Here is a 14,054-nt window from a genome sequence, read left to right as displayed (position 1 = left end):
CCCATTACTAGCACTGTTAAAAACACTAACACTTTCTAAAATTTCACTAATAATCTATCAAATTAATGCAGATTACTATTATTTTTGTAAAAACTAAACAAGAAGATCACAACAAAATCGCAACGCACGCTACAAATGTAAACAAACTAATGTTGCCAGATTTCCTTAAATTTTACGTTGCCAGATATCCTTAAGGTGCAGAATTATTTTAAATATTAAATTAATAATATACTAAAATTATTTTTTAAAAAAATCGCGGAATTTCAATCAAATTTGACAGTTTTATGGGCATTTAAATGCTTACTTCCGGTTACTTGAACACCCACTTCCGGTTTACCGAGCTTTACTAATTTGCTAATATCTCGGCTTGTAATTGACGTAGAAACAAAGTACAAGCTGTTTTGTAAAGCTAAATAACTGCTTTATTCAATAAAACCAAAAACTAAAAATACGATTTTTTGAAAAAAATAGCCATTTCAACGTATTCGGATACCTTAACATCTATTTTTGGTCTCATACCAAATAGTCCCGTTTTCAAACATTATCCTTCGGGAGATGAATCTGAATTTGAAATGAGTTGCGATGTTTCTGCAATTCCTGTCGTTGCAACTAATAATCCATCAGCGACGCACATGTCTTAATAGGCATCTTCCTTTCTGGGGATTGTCGCTGCATACGGTCCAAACTTCATGACATCATCAAGGCCATTATTAACACCTTTCACCTACAAATTCTCTTGGGAATTGTACTAATAGTTATAAACAGATTGAAGACTTTATAACTAATAATTGTCTATGTCTGCTCAATGATGAAGAAAAAACATACTTCCACGAACCCACACGTACCTTCCACAGTATTGACTTGGCCATATGCTCTCCTGACCTACTCCCCCCCTCAGGGGCTCACCTACTATAGGTGAGTACGGGTGTCCCAATCCCGAGGTACCCAGGGATCTATACTCCCTTTCAGTTCTCTCTCCCCTACGCCTTCTGCTGTCTGCTTTGTCCTTCTATCCCTCGACGGCAAGCGAGGGAGCTCACCATGAGAAGCTGTCGCCGCTCTGTTTGCTTCTTGCTTCTCATGGACAGCCAAAACCCCACTTGTTGGCCGTGCGTGGCGACCCATTAGAAAGACGGGAGGTGCACTGTGGTCCCCTGTGCATCAATCGGCTGGTATGCTAACCATTTTGTTAGTCTGCTAGGGATCAAGCGAAAGGGTCAATCTCTGGGGCTTGGCGTTAAGGGTGGTCAACGTTCCTGGAGATGACTCTGAGCGTATAGGCTCCGGCTAGCACCAAGGTAAGTGCCGAGGCTGGGAGTGTCCAGAGCCGGTGGCTGCCTTCCCTCGTAGGGCTCGGTGGTGGGCGGTGCCGTCGGGGCCCGAATTCTTTTTACCATGCTGCATGGGTGCCAAAGGCAAACTTCGTCCCTTAAGTGGGCATGTCACTGTTAAAAATCTACCAACATATTTTGATTCTTTCTTTCTAGTCAAGCGTATTTCCACAAATAACGAAACCTTCGATAATGTTTCACCTTTTCTTGTCCAAAGGGCTATTTCCGCTACTGTTGGAGATGTCACATCAATAAAGAAAATTCGCTCCGGAGATCTACTTGTAGAAGTTAATTCTATGAAACAAGCGAAACAAATTATGAAAATTAAAGCTTTAGCTGATATAAAGATAACAGTAGAACCTCATAAAACTCTAAATTCTTCTAAAGGTGTCATAACTGTTAAAGAACTTTTTAATGTTCCTTTAGAGGAAATCGCATGTGAATTAAAACCACAAGGAGTTACACATGCGCGACGCATTTTCATACGAAGGGATGGACAGCTCCTTCCGACGAAACATCTGATCCTGACCTTCAGATCACCAAAACGTCCCGTCTCTATCAAGGCAGGATATATTAACTGCCCAGTCAGGCCATATATCCTCACACCTCTACGTTGTTTCCATTGCCAGCGTTTTGGCCACCCAAAAACTGCTTGCCGCGGGAAACTTACTTGTGCCCGCTGCGCGGAAGTCGGTCATGATAACGCTGAGTGTAATGCAACAGAAAAGTGCGTAAATTGTAAGGGCAACCACACTTCTTATTCTCGGTCTTGCCCTATCTGGAAGTTTGAAAAAGAGGTCATTGAAGTTAAATTCAAGGAACAGATGTCTTATCCCGAAGCCCGACGGATTGTCAAAGCTCGGACAACGACGTCTGGTAACACTTACGCTTCGGCAGTGAAGAAAACCCTTGTTAGCCAAAGTACGCAATATGAAATAAATGATTTTCCTCCTGACATTAACACAGATACTTTTGATACGGTCAACTCGGAAACAGTTAAAGCTCAACGCAAGAAGCCTTCAAAAGCTGAAAAGTCTTTAAAGCTTAAAATTTCTAAGCACGGTTTTTCTCGCAAAGATTTAGCAAAGACGTTCAAAAAACAATCAAAAAAGCAATCTTTAGCCCTGGGTATTGCGGAGAAAGGCCTCATACACAAAGATTTACCTTCTTTGTTCGGTGGCACTCCAAAAAGTTCTGATGTAATTAACTTACATCCCTCGGAGGAGGAGGATGAAGATCTTAAGATGAGTTGCGAAGTTTCTCCAACTCCTAATGTTTCCGTCTCAAATTCTTTTTCACCTCAAATTACTTAATGGGTACACTTCTTTCATGGAATTGTCGCGGCATTCGCTCTAAAATTGTGGACATTAAATCCCTCATTAACAAATCTCATCCCTTTTGTTTCGCCTTTCAAGAAACTTTCTTGAAATCGGATATTCCTTTCAAAATACGTGGTTATAATAGTGTTCGTCAAGACGCTGTAACTGACGCATCGACTTCAGGTGGAGTCTGCATCTTGACTTCAAATCTATATCCAAGCTCACCACTTCTAATACGCACTTCCTTGCAGGCTGTGGCTGTTCAAATCAATATTAAATCTCTGATTACAATATGTTGTGTTTACTTGCCACCACATGACAATGTAAGTCAGCAGGATCTTGATAATTTGGTTGACCAACTTCCGACGCCTTTTTTAATGCTTGGTGATTTTAATGGGCATAGTCATTTGTGGGGTTCGGAAAAGACGAATACTCGTGGTAGACAGATCGAACAGTTTATTAACAATAACTGTCTCTGTCTGCTAAATAATAGCGAGAAAACATATTTCCATGAACCCACACGTACCTTTCATACTCTTGATTTGGCCGTTTGCTCCCCTGAACTTCTACCATTGCTTGATTTTAAGGTTGAAAGTGATCTAAATGATAGCGACCACTTTCCCATAATAGTCTCTCATGCTGAGAGGAACGGTGGAACACAAACTTCCCCACGTTACCTTTTCCAACCAGCAGATTGGGTTGCTTTCTCTCGATTGGCAGAAATCACTAAAACTATGGTTAGTCTTGAAAACATAACAGAAGCGGTACAAAAGGTAATAGACTGTATAATACTTGCTGCTGACAATACTATTCCAAAGAGCTCTCTTCGTCCACGTAAATTTCGTAGACCATGGTGGAATAGAGCATGTCACGACAGCCATAAAGAACAAAAAAGGCGGTGGAATATATTTCGCCGGTACCCCACAATAGATAATCTAGTTGCGTTTAAGCGTGCCAGAGCTAATGCCCGTCGCACTCGCCGGCAAAGTCAGAGGGAATCTTGGATACACTTCATTTCCTCAATTACATCTTCAACATCTAGTGCACAAATTTGGAAGAAAATTAAAGCTGCGAATGGGATATACAATGAGTTTTCCTTTCCAGTATTAAAAAGTGGAAATACTCAGTATTCATCCCCAGCAGATATAGTCAATGTCATTGGACACTCGTTTGCGCAAGTGTCATGCGCAGACTCGTATAGTCCAGCTCTCCTTGAGACTAAGAGACGCGCTGAACAGAGGTCTTTAAATTTTGAAACCAACAGGCAACTTCCATATAATTCGCCATTCACGATGTTTGAATTGAAGATGGCTTTAAACGAAGTTCGTGATACTACCCCAGGACCTGACGGAGTTACATACAATATGCTTCGCCATTTGAACACAGTTTCTCTCTCTAATCTTTTACACCTTTTCAATAGAATATGGACTGAGAAACAGTTTCCTTCACAATGGCATGAAGCAATTGTTATTCCGATCCTTAAACCTGATAAAGATTCTACTAACCCTCTAAACTACAGGCCGATTGCTTTAACAAATTGCATGTGTAAAACTCTAGAGCGCATGATCAACACCCGCCTTATTTATGAATTGGAGATACGCAATTGCATTCCTCCTTTGCAAAGTGGTTTCCGTAGGGGCCGGTCTACAATAGACAATCTCGTGCTTCTGGAAACTGAAATACGTAATGCCTTTGTAAGACGGAATCATCTTGTTTCAGTCTTCTTTGACATAGAAAAGGCCTATGATCGAGCCTGGCGTTATGGTATTCTTCGATCACTTTTAAAGTTTGATTTTTATGGCAATTTGCCGATTTTTATTCAAAATTTTTTATCCTCTCGCATCTTTAGAGTACGTATTGGAAATTCTTATTCCAGCCATTTTATTCAAGCTGAGGGTGTCCCTCAGGGAAGCGTCCTCAGTGTGACACTTTTTATCCTTCATCTTAGTCAGATTTTAGATCAATTACCTCCATCTGTTAAGGGCACTTTGTATGTTGATGACCTTCAGATATCTTGTCAGGGCTCTAGTATGCATTTAATTGAGCGACAGCTTCAGCATGCTGTGAATAAGTTAATGACATGGTGTAACGAGAATGGCCACACTCTTTCTGCTGAAAAGAGCCGCTGTGTCCATTTCTGTCGGAAAACGGGTATACATCCAGATCCTATAATTCGCATTGGTAATGTGGACATTCCTGTAGTTACAGACATGCGATTTCTGGGAGTGATATTTGATAAGAAATTCACCTTTCTTCCACATATTTTGAAATTGCGTAAGAAATGCGAATCACTTCTCAATATCCTTAAAGTTCTTTCGACAACGACGTGGGGTGCAGATCGCACTTGTCTGCTGAGGATTTATCAAGCAATAATATTAGCCCGCCTTGATTATGGATGTGCTGTGTATGGCTCGGCTCGACCCACTGTTCTACGCAAATTGGACACTGTACATCATTCTGCCTTGAGAATCTGTTGTGGTGCCTTCAGAACCTCGCCCGTACAAAGTCTTTATGTCATCTGCCATCAGTTACCATTACACTTAAGACGTAAAATGCTCTCGGCTCAGTACTATCTTAGGATCCAGTCGCTTTCTAATCATCCACTAAGGCAAATGACAATTCCCATTGGTCTTCGTAGACTTTACAATGCACGCCCCTTCAATATTCTCCCCTTTTGTGAGAGAATTCAAACGATTATTGCTGATGCAGGTCTTGGTAACATACAAATTAAACAAGCAGAATTCTATGTCATTCCACCTTGGGATGTCCCTGTCTTTTCATACCTCAACCCCTTTTATACATTCGATAAGTCTTCCACAGCACCTGTCATATTTCAAAAACTCTTTGCCTCTCACAGAAATCAATTTTCGTTATACGAACCTATTTTTACTGATGGCTCAAAATCGGAGAGTTATGTTGGCTGCGGAATTAAATTTTTACAAAAAATCTACAGTTACCGTTTACACAACTTTTGCTCGATTTTGACAGCGGAACTTGTAGCTATTTTTTGCGCTCTTCAGAAAATTGCAGTTTCTGATGGGCGTAAATATATTTTATATACAGACAGCATGAGCGCTTTGGAGATATTATCCCACCCTGGTAAATTGATGCATCCTGTGGCAGTAGATATTTTATGTTGCTTACAAACACTTCAGGCCAGGGACTTTTTAGTCTTATTCTGCTGGGTTCCTGGTCACGTTGGAATTTTGGGCAATGAAGACGCTGATTGCGCTGCCAAAGCAGCTTCTACTTTATGGCAGACATCAATTCCATATCGGGATTCAAAACTTAGAATTATTCATTATACGCATTCCCTTTGGCAGGAGTCTTGGGATATGGAGACCCATAATAAGCTACATTTTATTAAACCTCATATTCATTTGTGGCCCATTGTTTCCATAAGATCAGCCGACGTGAAACTGACTCGACTTCGCATCGGTCATACTCGTTTCACTCACAAATATCTATTATTTGGTGAGAGAGCGCCCAGATGCCTATCATGTAATGTTGATTTTACTGTTGTGCATATCCTAGCTGAGTGCCCCAATTTTAATTCTCATCGCATTAAATATTTTAACTCAACTTCACTTAACATACGAGAATTAGTGGGAGAACCTCCCCATCTGTATATTTTTAACTTTTTAAAAGCTATTGGATTTTATCATTTTATATAGATTAAAACTTGTTTTGCTTAACTTGTCTCTCATGCTTTGACTGTTGCTGTTTTACTGACCTGATCTTTAATGTAATTTTAAATTTCTCACGTGATATCATCTCAAACCATACGATTAGCGCAGTATAGCCTACTTTTGGCTCTTGCGCCATTAAACCCAAATAAACCAACCAACCAACCAACCTGACCTACTCCCGTTGTTGAACTTTGCTGTCAGTGAAGATCTCTACAAAAGTGATCGCTATCCCATAATAGTCTCCCAAGCTGATAGAAGTGGTGTGACTCTTGTCCTATTCCACTGGATAGATTGGGCTACTTTGACCAGTTGTCAGAAATTACCGAGACTTTGATTAATACTGACGATATTACGGAGGCAGTGCAACACATTATTGATTGCATTATATACGCTGCTAATAACACCGACCCAAAACGTTTCCCACGTTTACACGAAAATCTCGTCGACCGTGGTGGAATGAAACTTGCCGTGAGAGTCACAAAGAACAACAAAAAAAGAAGTCGGAACCTTTTTCGTAGGTATTTTTCAGCAGAGAATATTATTGCTTTTACATTTTCCCGAGCCAATGCATGGCAGTGCCAGAGGAAATCAGGGGTTCACTTCATCTCATCTATTAAATCCTCTCTTTCTAACAAATTGGTTTAGAAGAAGATGAAGGCTACAAATGAATTTATAAAGACTTTCTTTCACTGTATTGAAGATAGGAAATGAAATGGTTTTATCTCACTTATTTGTTGCCAATACTCTCGCGGAAGCATTCGCAAAAGTTTCTGCTGCTGATTCGTACCAGCCTGCATTCGTGCTAACTAAGAATCGCGCATAACGAAAGAATTTGCATTTTTCCACCCGAAGATCCCTTCCCTACAATTCCAAGTTCAGTAGGCATGAACTGCTATCGGCCTTTTCTAAAGTGCATGATACCAGTCCCGGACCAGATGGAATCACTTATAATATGCTTCGCCATTTATCTACACCCTCTCTCTCTAATCTGTTGCATTTATTCAACAGTATATGGATTGAACAGATGTTCACTTCACAATGGCAAGAAGTGATTGAGATTCCAATCCTGAAACCAGGGATTCCCCTTATCCTCTGCATTATAGACCTATTGCGCTCACAAGTTGTCTATGCAAGACGCTTGAGGGCATGGGTAATGCCCATCTTGTTTTTGAACTTGAGAGGAGAGAATGCATTCCACAGCTACAGAGTGTTTTCCAAGAGGACATTCAACATAGGATAATATCATCGTATTAGAAACCGAAATACGCAATTCATTTGTTCGCAGAAATCATCTTGTCTCCATTTTCTTTGATGTTGAAAAGGCCTACGACCGCACATATCGTTTGTTTTTCTTAAACCCCTTTCAAATTTTGGTTTTAAAGGAAAATTACCTATTTCCTTAAAAATTTCTTATCTTAAGAACATTTCGTGTTCGAATTGGCAATTCTTATTCAGATCCTTTTAATCAAGCTGAGGGGATTCCACAAGGAATTGTTCTAACTCTTTTTATTATTCATTTTTGTCAAATTCTTAATATTTTCCCACCCCTGTCTAGGGCACCCTGTATTCGGATGATCTTCAGATCTCCTGTGAAGGATGCTATATGCATCTAATCGAGCACCAGTTGCAAGTTGCAGTTAATAAAATAGTAGATTAGTGCGAGAAAAACGGGCTACGATTTACCCCGAAAAAAATCGATGTGTTCACTTTGGCCAGAAACGAGGAATTCATTTGGAATAATTCATGTTAGGAATACCTGAATTCCTGTAGATGATGAAATAATGTTTGATAGTAAGCTCACTTTCTTTCCGCATATTTTATATCTGTGGAAGAAGTGTGACAAGTCAATGAACATTCTAAAAGTACTATCTTAAACCTCTTGGGGAAAAAACCACACATCTTTGCTACGAATTTATGAAGCAACTATTTTATCCCGTATGGGTATGGGTGTATGGTTCTGCATGGTCCTCCGTTTTGCGTAGACTAGATAATATATACCACATCGCCCTGAAAATTTGCTCAGGAGCGTTCCTATCCTCACCAGTCGAGAGTCTTTGGAGTGTATGTCACTAACTGCCACTAAATTTAAGGTGCCAAAAAATATATGTCCTGTATTACCTCCGATCATTGTCCGTACCGAAACATTCCATGGTTTATATGATGCTTCCCATTCGTCTTCGGAGATTTTACGCAGCCCGAGTATCCAACATTCTTCATTTTGGTGAAAGAGTAAATTCGCTCCTCCCTGATTCTGAACTCCATGATGTGGGTATTCAGTTATTTGATTGATTTGCGTTTCCAGCTGGGGATATTCCTCATATTCCCTTTTTTATGGATTCCCTTCCTGTGGATTCCAAAAGTCTAGAACGGTCCCTGTGGTTTTTAAAAAACTTTTCCTTTCTCATCACTGTCAGTTTTCATGGTACATGCCTGTTTTTACAGATGGTTCTAGGTCAGATGATCATGTTGGGTGTGGTGTTGTTTTTGGAACGCAAATATTTGGCTACAATATACATATGAACCTGTCTGTTTTGCCTACAGAATTACTGGCAATTCTCTCTGTCCTACAGAAAATTTATCAAAGCTCTGAATGCAACTTTGTGTTTATACTAATAGCATGAGTTCCTTAGAAACTCTTTCCCATTTTCATAATCAGTTTCATCCCATTGCCTTGGAAATCTTGTATCTTTTGAGGACTCTAAAGAATAGAGATAATGAAATATTATTCTATTGGGTCCAAAGTCATGTGGGAATAATTGGAAATGACCTGACGGATAACTCTGCTGAAACCGCACCTTTGTTAATGCAGCATGGAATACCTTTATCCAACGCGAAGAACTTTTACTCAAGAAAATTCCATTCGTTACGGCAACAATCATGGAATCCACAGAAAAATAATAACTTTCGTAGTATAAAACCACCAATTACATCCTGGTCTTGTCATCCAAGGCGTGAGCTCGATGTCAAATTGACTAGACTCCGCATTGGTCATACTCGTATAATGCACAAATATCTTCTATTTGGTGATCGAGCTTCAATCTGTTCGAAATACCAAGTGATTTTAACGTATCGTCATAATTTTATTGAATGTCTTGATTTGAATTTTCATTGTTTTCGTTTTTTTAACTCAACATCACTGGGCACGTCAAAGCTGGTGGGGAGAAATCCTCACAAAAATCTTTTTAAGCTTATAAAGCAATTGGTTTTTATCATTCCATATAAACTTGTTTAATATTCCACCGTTTCCTTTTACAGTTTTAACGCAGACATTCAATGCATCTTTTTTTCTTATTAAAGATTTTTAAATTATATTAGAAAAATCTTTTATTAACCATACGTCTGCCGCAGTATAGCCTATTCTGACTCTTATGCCATTAAAACAGACAACCAAGCAAACAAGAAATTGACTTGGTAATCAGTCATTTAACAGCTAAGAGAATTTGTGTTACATTGACCTCTCAATAGATTTGAAAATGAAAAATGCCTTAATAACTATATTCTGAAATTTAGATACGAAGATGTCATGGCCTGGAGGTAATATAACAATTTCGGCTTCGAAGGGTTCAAATTCAGAATCAGATTCCTTCGAAGTTCTAATGTTAAGCGAGTTTTGTGTACGCAAACTAGAAATGCCACGGGTAAAAAAATAAAAAAATTACAAAAACAACGACGGATTTTCGTGCCACATTACTAAAATTTTGAAGTTTCTTTTTCGCATCTGGAATTTATTATTCAGAAAATACAATTCACGAAAATCTAAATTATAGAAATTAAATGCTGTTTTGTCTCTTTTTAAGAAGACAAGAAAAGGTGACCTCTTACTACATGATGTTAAGTTCGATTGAAATGGAAGACAACAATTTGCAGTTTCTTCGGACAGAAGTATTTGGACACCTCTCTGCCTCCCCACCTATCTGGGCACTGCCTTATAAATATAACGTTAATAATCTTTTGATCTTTGACCCCCCCCCCCTTCTCTCCTCCCTGCAATGGAGGTGAAATTACCAGACGACAAGCTAAGCAATATAAGCCGATAATTTCTTACAAGTATTGATTGAACTGTTACCGAAATAGTAAAACGGTTGAATTACCAAAAAACGTGATGGCTTAACATTTCATTTGGATCTCAATCTACCACGCCAGGATATCTTTCATTTTTTTACATTCTTTGGATTAACAAAATAGTTTTGATTTACTTCATCTAATAGCACATTTCTACTTCAATCTAGGAAATTCGTTTACTTTTCGTAAGAATTAAACGTTTTTGCGTATTATTCTAGACATTACTCTTTGCGAAAAAGTCAATATTTACATGCCTTAAGAGGGGAAAAATGCGCTCATATTAGCCATCTCTTCTAAAAGAAAGAATGAAACATTTAATAAATTTGTTACTTTTTGTATACAACATTTTTAATTTTCAATTCCAGTATGTAGCATTATAAATCAAAATGCACTATTAACATAATCTTCTTTTTTTGCCTTTCGTATGATAAGCTGCTTACATTCCCGATTCAATTGTTTCTAATCAGTATATTTTGGTCAAGCAATCTTTATACCTTAGGTGTTTTGTTTAGAGACAGTCTTGTTGTTAAAGAATATCAATAAATGTTATCCTGTTTTCTGCCATATCTTATAATTATACATTCGTTGCAAAATCAATTCTTTTTATTTTTTTCGATTAATTATTTTAATCAGCATTATATCAGCATTTCTCCAGTTTCTTATAAAATGAACTGCTTAGAAGATTTCATTTATTTTATCCCGACAAACAGAATTCCATTTCCTTGCTCGATTGTTGATTGCTTTGCTATTTTATCTGGATTTTTAAATTACTTATTATTTCCTGGAGATTTTCTCACATCTAGAATGTTTTAATCAATTAGTAAGACAGGAGGATTTTCCAGACACAAATGTCAGAGAGCTTTCAAGTGAAGAAATTTATTTAAATTGTACAGAATTTGAAGGTTTTATCTATCAACTTTAAAAATGTGAAGAACAATCAAAATCCAACCTTCATTATTAAAAACGAATCGCATTTGCCGGCCAGCTATTTCCCCACGGATATTATTTAAGCTTATTTTTATTTAAATTGTTTGGATATGCTTTCATATCTATAATTTCGTCACATTATCATGCTCAGAACATAAAGTAAAAACACACGCTTTGATTTGCATATTTCTACTCTCCAAAGTCCGTATGTGCCGAATTCGGTAGATGTAAATTAAACGACCTGATCAACACACACACATTCATCTTTATTAGAAGCAGGAAAACAGACCAAATCATAACACAAGAGCCCTTCGAGAAAGATAAATCTGTGACATTGTATACATGCATTTTGAAAACAAAACTGGGAATAGGAGGCTACTGTTTTGCATTTAAAGATGGCATAAAAATGCTAAAATAGAAAGGGAGAATGGAAAAATTCCAGAGACAACTTCAGACTGAATCATAAGGATTTCAAGAAGGAAATATTCGAGCAAGTAAGAGAAATGAATGTTGAAAATTTGGACAGTCTCTTTAGTATATTGTCCAAAACAAATTCCCTTATCTCTATTCCTCTCTATAAAACAGATTCCCTAACTCTTTATTTACCTTTTTAACCAAACTTTAATCAGTCTCTTAAATTGAATCAAACCACGTATTGGTTCTCGGGGTAAAGAAGAAGTCGGCAGTCTCACCGAAGAAGCACTTTCAGAAGAAGCTCTAAAACCTCCACACAGACTTACAATTAGCACCTACAATTAATATTTTTACGGAAATTAACAAAACATTAGGGGTAGATCAAACATTGATCGATCTGTAAATAAAGTCCTCAAAACTGTCAAATTAAGCCATTCTCTTCGGGCTGTTAAGAAATCGCGAATGCCACAGGATGCGGTTTTTATTTTCTTAATCCATTTTATTTATCAGATGGTCAATTTTATTTCTGTGGTGCAATGGACAAACTTATCCACTATGCAATATCTCGCCCTTCCACTCTTTCGTGGAACTCTAAAAGGTTCTTACTTTCACTGGTAAATCTTTCATATAAAAGTGTCTTTAAAATCAAGAAAAAGATTCAAAGAAAAGAAACATGATTAAATTAGTAATTGATAATGTTCAATTATTCCGATTATCGATTATCATATAAAATTTTCCCGTTCCATATTTCAATATCTCCTCATATTATTCATAATTCAGTCTCGATCCTTCTCTGATATTTCATTCTTATAATACTTTCTTCCTTATCTTAGTATTCGATGCATTATGCAGCCTTTCGTGTTTTTCCTTATAAATAGATAATACAATTCTTCACTTTATCGCTCATATTGTACACTAGCTGCCTTTGGTGACCGCCTGAAGTTACAATTTTGTGAAATTAAGAAAAATGATTATGCAGATATATGATATCGCTACAAAAACCTAAATAACTTCATTTGAGCGATATGAAGTTTTCCCCCATTATAAAAATACTTCTACTTAATAAACAGAAATGAAGTAAATCAATTAAAAAACAAGGATTTAATATCAGAAAATTTGGAAATTAAATCTAAACGATTTATCTAATATCGATTGTAGTTATTATTTCTAGAAAATCAAGTGGTAGCCTGAGACGACTAGTAAATAAACATAAAAATTACAGTGTTCATTCATTCAGTTTCCTTGTACTATAAACATCGAGAATTTTCGTTTTTATTCCTTAGTGTCAGTTTTATATATAGTCATGTTTACACTTTTTTTTTTTTGCACAAATTATTGCAATGTGTTTTTTTGTTTTGATTACTATCTTTATTTTTTTTTTTTTAATAAATTCCACCTTTCCTATGCAAAATTGGAAAGAGGCACATGAAATCTAGACACAGATTAGTGCTATATTGTTTAATCACGAATTTTGGATCACGAGTTTTAATAATTTTATTTTAAATAATAAAAGTAGAAATAGAGAGAACAACTTAAGTTTTACATTTATAAACGTATGCAAATGATAGATATATTTGATTATCTCATAAGATTTAGTATTGCATAACAAAAAAAAAAAAGAATTTTAAAAATAATGTTTAGATTAAATTTACGCATTTTTTTAAAAATTATGGAAAAATGCTACTTTAGTGAAATTGATGTTACAATATGAATAATTTTTACAATGTTAGAATGGTATAAAATGAAAAGAAAATAGCAAATCTGAAATATATTAACTCTCATCTCATCTGTTTAAATGTGTTCATGGAAACTTTGTATTGTGCATGTAATCGTTACAAAACATTCGTAAGAAATTTCTTTTGAATTTGCAAAGGGGTGTCAAGTTATATCGAATACATCTAAGCAAATAATTGTTTCATTTGATATACAGGATATTTTTAAAAGGACCGACAAAACTCAGAGTGTTCTTAATAGACCTCAAGAAGAATATTAAATCTTGATTCTTAATGACTGAGGGGAATTTTTTTTTTCAATTTTAAATTATAAAAATCAAGACGATCTTTAAAGGGGCGTTTATATTGTCTTAGTGTTTATTAATTTTTAGAATATCAGTAGCCCGTCAGCCGCTGCTCAATTTCGTAGCAGCGTTGCCCGAGGAACACCACTTGGAGGTCGGCTACCAGAGTTCCTCGAGGGCTGTCCTCCTACACTCCGATCACTACATTCCGGGACAGCCCCGGGAGGTCGAAAGAACCTCGACCTCCCTCGTACACGCCTAAGAAATGGGTTCCATCTGCTGGTCACAGATTCGG

This window comes from Argiope bruennichi, chromosome 10, assembly GCF_947563725.1.
Source record: "Argiope bruennichi chromosome 10, qqArgBrue1.1, whole genome shotgun sequence".
Lineage (NCBI taxonomy): Eukaryota > Metazoa > Arthropoda > Arachnida > Araneae > Araneidae > Argiope > Argiope bruennichi.
This window is presented reverse-complemented; position numbering follows the sequence as displayed.